The sequence below is a fragment of the Lithobates pipiens genome, unplaced genomic scaffold (genome assembly GCF_037356315.1).
Source record: "Lithobates pipiens isolate NorthernLeopardFrog02 unplaced genomic scaffold, aLitPip1_a1.2 Scaffold_16, whole genome shotgun sequence".
NCBI classification, from domain to species: domain Eukaryota; kingdom Metazoa; phylum Chordata; class Amphibia; order Anura; family Ranidae; genus Lithobates; species Lithobates pipiens.
This window is the reverse complement of record NW_027507748.1, coordinates 453,250,738-453,263,471: the sequence shown is the minus strand read 5'-3', so window position 1 is coordinate 453,263,471 and position 12,734 is coordinate 453,250,738.

The following is a 12,734-nucleotide window of genomic DNA, read 5'->3' as shown; positions in this document are numbered from 1 at the left end:
CCTGTCTTGCCCCAACCTAGCCACTTCTGTCTACAACAGTTCACTGTTGTCCTCCCTGGACACACTTGCCCTCCTCTCTACACACAGAATCATGCTCGACCCCTACATTCTTGGCAAATGGAAAAAATCAAAGTCTCAAAAAAAGTAGCCACACTCTTGACCACCTGTGACGTAAGCCTCAGAAAGGTTCCAACCAATACAAATCTGCCTTAAAAATATACAGTTCCTGCTACCACACTGCCAACTGGTTCTATTTGATCACTCTTTAACAACTTCTCACTCAGTCCTCAGCAACTATTCTCTACCTTTAACTCTCTACTTTGTCCTCCACTGCTTTCACCCATTAACTTGCTGCCCAGGAGATCACCAAACACTTTAAAAATAAGATTGATACAATTTGTGAGATCTCCACTGTACAGCTACATCCCCTCCTTAACACTCCATGGCCACAGGTACAATCATTACTTCCTTAATTCAACCCCACTACTATAGAGAAGGTTGTTAAGCTTTTTTCTAATGTCCGCCTAATCACCTGCCCCCTGGACCCTGTTTCCTACTGTCACCTTTTGGCTCTATCCTACACTCTATAACTCACATCTTCAATCTCTACCTCTATTCTGGCATCTTTCCCTAGTCTCTAAATCTTGCACTTGTGCTCGGAGACTCTTATAACAATGATGAAATTGAATTGACAGATACTGAAAGAAAGTGACCTGAAGGTGTGCCGTGGTCACGTGGTAAGTATGCCTAAAAGGGGGCATACCCAAGTAGTACTAAAAAAGAAAAGGGGATAAAAAGAAAAAGGGGGAACGGGAGGCTGGGACAACCTCCGGAAACATCCAATAGGGCACGGAGGAGCCGAGGCCATCTTATAATGGTGAGGCTCCACCCACAAATGCAGGCGGGCCTACATCCCGCCTCCCCTCTTGTGCTTGGAGACTCTTATAACAATGATGAAATGGAATTGACAGATACTGAAAGAAAGTGACCTGAAGGTGTGCCGTGGTCACGTGGTCAGTATACCTAAAAGGGGTAAAGAAGTACAACAGACAGAGAGATGAAAATACAAAGTTTATTCAACCTGAACCAATCAATCAGTCAAATGAAGAAACGCTTGGGACATCTCCGTTACCGGCTCCGGGACATACCTGGCATAGTATGAAGACCTCAACCTACCCAATCTCTTAATGATGTGCACGGGGTCCCCCGGAGTCCCCCTGATGTGAAGCTGCAGAGGCTGCCCCGATCCTAAAGGAGTGACCCGAGTAGGACTTGGGGTTGAGCCCCAAATTCCCCAAAAGCGTGCGGCAGTATTTGATAAAAAGAGATGACGTGAGCGGGCCCCGTTAAAGGGCAAAAGAGGACCATCCCTAGGTTGTCCTGCCAACTGGAGCAACAACAGATCAAAAACCATGACCGGCACCAACTAGAATTGATCCTGAAAAACCTGATAACCTGCCGGACCCAATCTGTTGCGTCTTACAAACCTCTAAATGTAACAAAAAATGGTTAGGATACCTAACTAATTGATTAATGGACAACGTATGAGACCCAGCCCCGATACAAGCAAATTTCCCTGGCCTAAGAAAACCGTAGAAGGCAAAATAGATTGCCGCCTTCAGCACCAGACTAGGTAAAACCCAGAAAGGAGATCTAGATAACATGACCGACAAAGCCTGCAAAATGTCCCCGGAGATAGGAAGCCTATTGCTGGGGCTCGGCGAGCTACCCTTCTGAATACCCCTCAGAACCGCCTTGACCACGTGAGCCGCAAACACAGAGGGTCTACCGGGATATTGTAAAGAGAAAAAATTATGCACGCCTGCCAAGTAACCCCTGATTGTGCCGTGAGATCCCCAGCTGAGAATGACAGTAAGCTACAAATGCTAAAATGTACCGCACGTCCAAACAATTCGACCTGGGGTACAGGGTACGAAACGTCTGAAAAGCTTTCCAAGCTGTGTGGTAAGCCCGCCTGGTGTTGATGGACAGAGCCCTGTCGATCAACCCCAATGCGCCTGTCAAGTGTAACCCTAATTCATCCTCAGAAGTGAAAACTGTGGGGAGGGGGTCACCGAGACGTCTGCGTCTGGAACCTGCCGGAAAAAAGATGAAAAATCAAACCGGGACAGAGCATCCGCTGCAGAATTTTGCACGCCACTAATAAACCTGCAGTGTATGTGAAACCTAAAATTAAGTGACAACCAAGTGAGCCTGTGTAAAAAAGACATGATGAGCAAGAAACTAGACCTGCCTATATTGATGACCTCCGAAATTGCCTGATTGTCCGTGAAACATGTGACCATATTACCCGTCCATAAATGCCCCCACACCTGGGCTGCCACCACTATGGGGTAAATCTCAAATAATGCAGACGTCTGAAAGAACCTGGGAATCATGCCATATTCCTCCGGCCTTGCCCCCGCCAGCCAATGCGTATCAAAAATGGCTGCATAACCTTTAGAGGCGGCAGGATTGGTAACTACTTGCAAAGAATACAATGACACTGCCGAGATAAACATGGAAATCCCATTCCAGTGATGGAGGAACTCATCCCACATATGCAAATCTGACAAAGCTGCGGAATCTAAAATGACCCTAGAATCCGAGTCCAGGGCCATTGGTAGCAAAGCCAGCAACCAGGAAATGAAGGACCTGCCCTGAGGAATGATCCCCATGGCAAAGTTCAACATGCCCAGTAACAACTGCAAATCCTTCTTTGTAGCGGCCTGGGAAATTAGAAACCCATGGATCCGCTCTCTGATTCTGACCAACTTATCTTCCGGCAGGCTGGCCTGCATAACCTGGGAGTCCAGAACGATACCCAGAAAGGTCAGAGTGGTAGCCAGGCCCTCCATCTTTTTGCCTGCCAAGGGAACATTGAGAGCAGAAAAAACAGCTACCAACTTCTGAAGATCCGAAAGTACCCGACCCGCACTCTTAATCAGAAGGTAGTCATCCAGATAATGCTCCTTCTGCTTGAGAATCCAATTGAGCGCCTCCGCAAACACATTAAAAAGCCAAGGACTACTTCTAGACCCAAAGGTAAGCTTGGTGGCAAAATAATACAAATCCCTCCATTTGACCCCATGCCACCGCCAAAGCGCTGGCTGAATAGGAAGGAGCTTAAAAGTATCAGAAATATCTGTTTTAGACAGCCAAGCATTCCTTCCTGCACAGATGATGCATTGGATAGCTAAATCCACTGATGCGTACTTCAGTGAAAATTCCTCCGAGGGAACCAGGGAATCCAACCTAGGCACTACTGAACAATGAGGCACAGATTTTCCCCCTGACCAACCCCAAAGGGTTGACCCTCCACTGGTGAAACGGAGGTGTGGAAAAGGGGCCAATGATGAACCCCTTCTCCAGCTCCAATTGAAGCAGCCGATCCACCGCCTCCATGTCTGTGCCTGCGGACAATAAATTCTTGCACTCAAAGGTGCCCTGTGGTAAGGTGATGAGCCCTGGAGAAGGTAAAACACCAGAGAGGCCCCTGGAAGTGCCCGGCACTGACGGGGGACTCATGAGAGGGCACCAGTAAGTACTATGTGCTGAGGACTGGCAAGTGGCGCAGACCGGGGACCTCAACCCAGCAAAATGCCGACAAAAAAGTTCAGTGTCCACCTTGCTCCAGTCAGTTGTGACCTGGTGCTGAGTGAACACGGCCGCTACTTTAGCTGAAAAGGACCGATGACAATCGTAAAATGCCGACCCACCATACTTCTGTCCCAACTCCACCACCGCGTATAAATATAGGTCAAACTCCTCCATTCTCTGAGGACTGACCGAGCAAACAACATCCCTGAAGATGCTAAAGGCTAACACGAAATCAGGGATGGAAAGTTTGTGACTGAGCCTATGGTCCATGGTCTTGACTACCACCGACACGTCGCCACAAGCATATGACTTGTTGTCCGCGATGTCATGGGCCGCGATCAAGAGGGAGGCCAAGTTAGCGTCCTTTCCCTCCAAGATATCTTTTTTAATATTGGCTGGGATAAAATGGGCTGGAGTGACCGAAAATGAACTAGCACTATTACCTGCTGCCGATGGCAAGACCAGAAGTAACCCGAGACTGCTGATATGTCAAGACCCACAGATGCCACTGGTGCCGGGCACGGAGGACACTCCAAAACCTCCACCCTGGCTCGTAACTCCTGAAAAGATGTCGCCAACACACTAAGGGATGAGTAAATCAATGTGAGTGACACACCCACAGAACGTAAGGTAACTTGTTCAGGGGTAGCGCCCGAAGCACTGGGGAATAAAAGTCTTAAAAGTTCCGCTTTACGAGCCGAAGCCGGATAAGCGACACCTCTACGACGAAGTTCAGCCATCAACCTAGGGACCATCCAAGACCTCATGGAGGGTTTGCTGCCATGTTCAGACTCCCCCGCCTGGGAAGGAGGGACGATCTCAGAATTCTCGATATCTGCCGCCTGAGACATGATCTAATTTGACATAAGCAACAGTGAGTTAGGAAACCAACCTGCCAAATTTAACCCAAGACTAGAGTGAGTGCTGATACCCTGAAGTGACGACCCCACCCCTCCCCTACCCCAACCGACCAATCCTCCCGACACCAACATACCAACCTTCCCGTGCGTAAATTGCGATAAAGAGAGAAAACTGGAAAAGTGTTTGAAATTAAATGGATAGAGCCGAGCCACCTGTGATTCCACAGGCAATTAAAAATGTACACTCAGGCCCCATGAACCTGAAAACATGTCAGGTAGGATAATAAGAAAGGTGAAATGATACAGCATGAAATGAGTGAAAAGAATTAACGACTTGCCACTAAGCAATCCTGGATAACCTAGACCGACCTTCTCCCACCTGTAAACATACAAATAAAATAAGTACCTCAGTGGGGAAGCCGTGTTGCGAAACCCAACTTGGTGACCTCACACCTGGCCCTTACCATGAGGTAATGAACCCCTAAGTAACCCGAACCTACCTGAATTGTCGAGACTGCAAATCTAAAGAAGAAACACCCCTGAGGTCCTGCAACCGTGCCGACACTTGACAGTATGTAGAAATGACTAAGGACAAAAGAAATGAGACAAGCCAAATAACCATGCGACTCGCCACTGAATCAACAGAAACCAAGATCTGACCAGAGCAACATACAACTGATCCTACCCGTGTACAACGCACGGAGAAAATACCCCGAAGGAAATGAGAGAGGCCCTGATGATGAATGAGCTTACCACGACCACCATGATCGCAGCAACATGAGAGGCTCCCTTTCCCCCCTCCCCCAAGGCCTGAAAACATCCCCTGACCATCTGGACCGAACGCACACCCCCCTTTTCCCGAAACCCCCCCTAAAACCCCCCTAAAACCTTGCATGTGTGCCCTGCCTGAACCCCACACCGACCGAGCTTCCCCAGCGACAAGACCCACCCAGAACTGACTGCACAGGCACTTACTACGGGTTTGACAAAAAAGTATAACTTGTATTGGCTGCTCACACCCACACACAGCTCCAAATAGTTATCGAGGGAAAAGGAAAGGAAAACATAGCATAAAATGACATTGCAGTATAACTGAAAAGAGAAACCCCCAACATTCCACAGTGCCCTGCAGTGAGGAGCCAGAGCCTGGGAACATGAAATAAAAAATGACAATGAAATGACAACAGGAAAGAAATGAATGCAAAACATCCCAGCCGTTACCCATGCATGAGCATGACACAGTCCTACTTCTAACAATATCGCAGACAGTGATGCCCCTATGGAATACACCGCTGTTAGCGAACCAGTGACATACCCCCCCCCCCCCCTCCCCTGCACCAACCCAGCCCGGAAAAAAAAGCAGGCAGCGCCATCTGTCAGACCACCCCTCCCCCCATATAATCCCTGAGAAACGCCCACAGCCTTCAGCAAGAACGTACCTAAGTTGGCCAGTGATACCCCTATAGAATGCACCGCTGTTATGAGACCAGTGCCACCCCCCCAAACGAAAATAGGCAGCGACATATGCTGGCTGTGACCACCCCCCCCCCACAAACGATTAAAAATGAACCGCACATTGTGACAATTCCCCCCCCATCAGAATGCAACCATACCTCTAACCTGAAATGACCCCCTCTGCCAACCTGCGACTACCCCCCACTCCCCCAGAATAAATGCCCCCCACGAAAAAGCCAAACCCCCACCAACTACCTGGCCCTGTACGACAGCAGGGAGAATAGGAGCCCACCACCGCCGAACACCTCCACGAGTGGCACCTGAAATGCCGTCAGCGGTCGCACCGGCAATGACATGTGCGATTGTAACCCAGCCTACGTCCCGCCTCCCCACTAGTCACTCGCATACTTAAAAAGCTCACATTAGACACCGCAATCTTAACCTAGGCCCCATCTCTTTACTCACATTTATCTTCAAACTCCTCAAACGTCTGGTTTACAACCGACTGAGCGACCACCTTACTGAGAATACCCTTCTCGATCACCTACAGTCTGGATTTTTCCTTCATTACTCCACAGAATCTGCTCTCCTAAAACTTATAAATGATCCACCAATGGCTAAAACCAATGGACACTATTCTGTACTCTACTTCTGCACCTCATTTCTGCCTTTGACACAGTAGACCATCTCCTCCTCCTAAAAAAACTGCACTCCTTTGGGCTTCATGACTGTACTATTCACTAGTCCTCATTCTTCCTATCCCACCGCACCTTCAGTGTCACTTTCAGCTTTACTTCCTCCTCTCTTCTTCCTTTCTCCATTGGCCTTCCCCAAGGGTCTGTTTTTGGATCTCTCCTACTCTTGCTATATCATTTCTATGCTGATGACTAACAAATGTATCTCTCTACTCAATAGCTCATTCCATCAGTCCCCACATGCATCCCTAATTTACTAACAGACTTATCAAATTGGATGTCACATCACTTTCTTACACTTAATCTATCCAAAAGCAAGGTCATAAACTCATTTTTTTTACACAAAATTGGCCATTTATATGATATTTCTATCACATAGCATGTACATAGCAAAGTTTACACCCCAAAATACATTCTGCTACTCCTCCTGAGTATAGTGATACCATATGTGTGAGACTTTTCCACAGCTTGGTCACATACAGAGACCCAACATGCAGGGAGCACCGTCAGGTGTTCTAGAGACATACATTTTCAATCTAATTTGACTACCTATTACACTTTTGTGAGGCACTGTAGTGGCACTGAGGGCCACTGTAGTGGCATGGATGTGACAAGGATGAGCACTGATGTGGCATGGATGAGTACTGATGTGGCACGGATGAGTACTGATGTGGCATGGATGTGGCACAGATGAGCACTGATGTGGTATGAACGTGGCACGGATGGTCACTGATGTAGCATGGATGTGGTATCAATGAGCACTGCTGTGGCATGGGTGTGGCATGGATGAGCACTGATGTGGCATGGATAATCACTGATGTGGCACAGATAAGTACTGATGTGGCATGGATGTGACACAGAGGAGCACTGATGTGGCATGGATGTGGCATCGCTGGCATGGATGATCACTGATGTGGCATGCATGTGACACAGATGATTAGTGATGTGGCATGGTTTTAGCATGGGTGATCACTGATGTGGCACAGATAAGCACTGGTGTGGCATGGATGAACACTGATGTGGTAAGGATGAGCATTGATGTGACATGGATGTGGCATGGATGTGGCATGGATGGGAATGGCTGAGAATGAATGAGCCATGGATGGGGATGGATAATGCATGGATGAGCATGAATGAGTCATGGATGTGGATGTATGGGCCATAGATGGGAACGGATGAGCCATGTATGGGGATGGATGAGCCATGGATGAGGATGGATGAAAATTAATGAGCCATGGATGGGGATGGATAAGGCATGGATGAGCATGAATGAGCCATGGATGTATGGGCCATGGGTGGAAATAAATGAGCCATGTATGGGGATGGATGAGCCATGGATGAGGATGGATGAGTCATGGATGGGGAGGGATGAGCCATTAATGAGGAGGGATGAGCCATGAATAAGGATGGGTGAGCCATCTATGGTGTTGGATGAGCCATGAATGAGGATGGAAGAGCCATGAATGGGCACAGATCAGTGCTTATGGGCACTTAAGATCCAGCCCACAAGCACTGCTGCACCCGCTCCCTCCTCTCCTTACATGCTGTACTGATCGGTGTGAGGAGAGGATGTACCAGACATGCTCCGGTTTGTTGACAACTGATCACTCCATCATTGGACAAAGCAAAAACGTGGTAAAGGGCCGCTGTCATTGGCCCTTTACTGAAATCTGTGATGTGCCGGGTCCCGTGAACCCGAACGAGCATGTACAGTCCCATGTGTGTGCCCCAGGACCTCATATGATGCCCTCCCAGAGTTATCTGACCGTGCTGTAGCCATCATTTGACTATGATCTGGTCGGTAAGTGGTTAATTTCATCCCCCTTATGCCTCTTCCCCTGACTTCTCTGTCAAGGTCAATGGCACAACTATTAACCTGTTCTTGTATGCCAAATTGCTAGGTGTTATCCTGGACACCAAACTATGATTTTCCAATGACACCACAAAGCTTCTAATTCACTCCCTGGTCATCTCTCGCCTCAATTACAGCAATTCCCTCCTCATTAGTTTACTTTTACATGGTAGGCTATCTCCCCTTCCATCCATCATGAATGCTGCTTCCAGACTCATTCACTTTACCAACTGTTCAGTATCTGCTACTCTTTTCTGTCAATTCTTCCACTGGCTGTCACTCATTCAACAAATTCAATTCAAAATGCTAACAACTTACAAAGCCATCTACAACTTGGCTCCCAGCTACATCACTAGCCTAGTCTCAAAATACCAACCAAATTGTTCTACTTGTTCCTACCAAGGTCTTCTGCTCTCTAGTTCCTTTGTTACCTCCACCCATGCCCGCCTTCAGGACTTCTCCATAGCCTCTCCCATCCTATAGAACTCCCTGTCCTGATCTGTCTGACTATCTCCTACTCTGTCCACATTTAGGCAATTCCTGAAAACCTTTCTCTTCAGAGAAGCCAATTCTGCCAACCACCAAACAACTGTTCTTTTATTTTCACCAACAGCTCTTCCCACACAGTTATTGCATTTTTTATCACTTGACCCTCCCTTAGATTGTAAGTGTGAGCTGTGGTGAATCTCTGACCTAAACCTAAATGCCACCTCACCACTTGGCCTTAACGAGGCATTTCATTTTCAAGGCTAATCCTTAGGAGGTTTTGAAAGAGATATGTGACATGACATTGGACTCATGCATCCTCAAATTTTCAATTTTTAGATCCATGCGTCTATTCTAATGTCCCCCATTCTCTTATGTTTCCCTTTTTTAACTGTAACATCTCATGATCAGTCCTCTTTTTTCAAACAATGTATTGTGCACATATATTCAGCATCCTTAATGTATGTACAGTCATATTGGTATCACTCATTTCTACTATCTTGTTCATTCTACTCTACTCTTGTTCTTTAACAGATGTGCCTCCTTGCATTTGTTTACTTGATCACTGGATGTTGCTGCCGTCTTGACGAGTTCTCCCCAGCACGTCCTCCATGGCACTATGGGCTAGTTTCTATAGAATACCAAGCACTGCGATTTGCGGGACCGAATCCAATGTCGACCCACACATGCGCAGTCCTGTCTCCTGCCTCCGGACCATGACGCGGTATCCCCACGAGTGTCAGCGGGCCACAACATCTGACATCATCGTGCAGCACATGCGCAGTGATGATGATGCTGGACGCATGGGAGCCAGGGTATCGTTGCAGAGATGTGTCCCTGCTGATGCCATTCTGAGCATTGGAACACACGCGGGACTTCATCGGCCAACTCCTCTCCCTTTATTACAATCCCACAGACTAAGCTATAGGGAATACAGGGGATATGTACTTACATCACCCCCAGCATATAAATAGAGGGCCCTTCCACAGAAGGGCTGGACAATTTGGCAATCCTACAGCAATATTTGGCAATATATGTGTATTAAATGATATATTTTCAAGACACCATGCATTTATTAAAACACCAATTCTCTGAAATACCTGCAGTTTAAAATAAGCAATAGGCACTAAATATAGAGAAATTACATGGCAATACAGATCAAGTCTATTATTAGGGAAGTGACATTGTATCTTATTTCTTATTAGTTGAAACAAACTGGCCCCACAGCACTTGAAATAATTGTTATTGCTATAGGCACAGACATAATGAGTTATTGTGACACACTGAAATTATCTCATTATAAAAATATTTCCATAAATTGCTCAGATGCATGATAGAGGCATTTCTAGTTCATATTGGAGACTGGACAGTAATTGCTGACAGTATGAAGTTTTAAAAAAAAATATTGTTCCAAGATCACTGGGCAAACTTGATAATGATTTAGGTTTGGTTGCTATTGACTCATGTCCCAAATATCATCTTTCCAGACAGAGTGAATAATATTCTGAAGAGATTAACAGTTTAGGGCCATGTCACACTGCGATCCTGTAGTTTTTGAGAAACTGCCAGTAGCAGGATCACTCTGGAGGACACAGCAGAAAGTGAAAACACTGACCTGCTTGAATGCATGTCTACCTAGTCAGGTTTAAATTTATTGTTGAGCTTATCAGTAAATTTCAGGGACACTAATCATTTTTAGTTAGAACCTCTTCCCTGGTCTCATCATCAAGAGGACCCAAGTCTGATTCCCAAAAAATCTTTCAGTCTGCTGTGGACTTGCATAAAAGCTAGAAATCTGCATATAATTCTGAAATCCCTTGTTTGGGAAGTTCTGTTTCATTCATTTTTATTGTAAAATTGGCATTATAAAATACAACAATACATTGAATGGAGCCGTAGATACGTACCCCGAGGGGTTTACACAGTAAGTGAAAAACAATAATCCAGAACAAGGCTCTCTCAGAACTGAGAATGAATAGTGTATTAATTAATAAAACAGAGCATAACAAAGTATAACAAAACAAGAACAAGGCGGTCAGTAACAGCTTGTACCTGACTAAACAAATTGTACCAGTTATTATAAAGAAATAGCATGTGTGACGTACCTACCAGCATATCATTAATGGTGCCTAGTCCACAAATTCCATAGACTCCAATGTTGATCAAATAATTGTTTAACACCAGGTTTATATGCCAGTAAACTTTCATAGCTGTAGTTTTGCTTCACCATGCCAATTACCTCTGAAGCGTTTAATGGTAAGTTGGACTTCCATTGTCTAGTTATAAGCACTCTAGCAGACAACAGTATATGAGTTTTAATTGTGCAGCACTCAGGAGGGAATTGGTCAATACCTAAAAAAAGAAACGCAAGAGCTGGAGAGGATGGGGTGAGGATCCCAGTAGTCTCAGAGATTATGCAGAATATAGGCTTCCCATGACACCAGTCACTAATTTAAACCATTAACCAGTCTTAAATGTAAGAGATCTCAAAGCTGGATTACTTAGACAAATAAATCAATTATTACTCAATTCACTAAGGTCTCCTATAACCGAAATACATTTTCTTGGGTAAACTGCCTCTTGAAAATATGCCACTTTCAAATACAGTATCTCACAGAAGTGAGTACACCCCTCACATTTTTGTACATATTGTATTATATCTTTACATGTGACAACACTGAAGAAATTAAACTTTGCTACAATGTAAAGTAGTGAGTGTACAGCTTGTATAACAGTGTAAATTTGCTGTCCCTTCAAAATAACTCAACAAACAGCCATTAATAATAAAAAGATTATAAGAACTTTTCAATATACTTAACCACTTGCCGACCACCGCACGACGATATACGTCGACAGAATGGCACGGGCAGGCATATGGGCGTATATATACGTCCCTGCCTTCCCACGGGTTGGGGGCCCGATCGGGCCCCCCCCCCGGTGCCTGCGGCGGTCGGTATTCGTTCGGGAGCGATCTGGGATGAGGGGGCGGCCATTCATTCATGGCCACCCCCTCGCGATCGCTCCCGACGAATGGAAATGCTCCGTGACATCACTTCCTCTCCTGTAATGTAAACACAGGAGAGGAAGTGATGTAATCTCTCCTCCGTGTCGGTATTTTTCGTTCCGACACCGAGGAGAGAGGATCGGTGAGTTGCACCAACACGACACTACACAGTAGAACATGCCAGGCACACTCACACCCCCCCGATCACCCCCCCCAATTACCCCTGCCCCCCAGTCACAGTGACACCAATGTCATTTTTTTTTTTTGCATTGGTGTCATTTGTGACTGTAATAACTGTTAGGGCAGTTAGGGTTAGCCCCCTTTAGTTCTAAGGTACCCCCCTAACCCCCCCAATAAAGGTTTAACCCCGTGATCACCCCCCGTCGCCAGTGTCACTAAGGCTGGGTTCACATTGCAGCGGTTTATGAGAACGGATGTGATTCGCACCGCACTGCAGTGCAAATCACATCCGATCTCTGTGCGATTCGAGTTCAGCCATACAGATAGTATGGCTGAATTCGTGTCGCACCCGCCGCAAACTCGCACGGGGGCCTTTTTTTGGTCCGCAGCAGAATCGGATCGCATGGGTGTTCACACCATGTGATCCGAGTTTGCAGATCGCACTGCGATATGCGAACTGATCTGGGGTGTCATTAACATTTCACTGACACTCCCAGCAGTTCGCATAGGGCAGTGTGAACTGCCGCCGGGAGGCATGCGATGCGGGAACCCGCCGCGGATTCGTGGCGTTCCCGCATCGCTCCAGTGTGAACCCAGCCTAA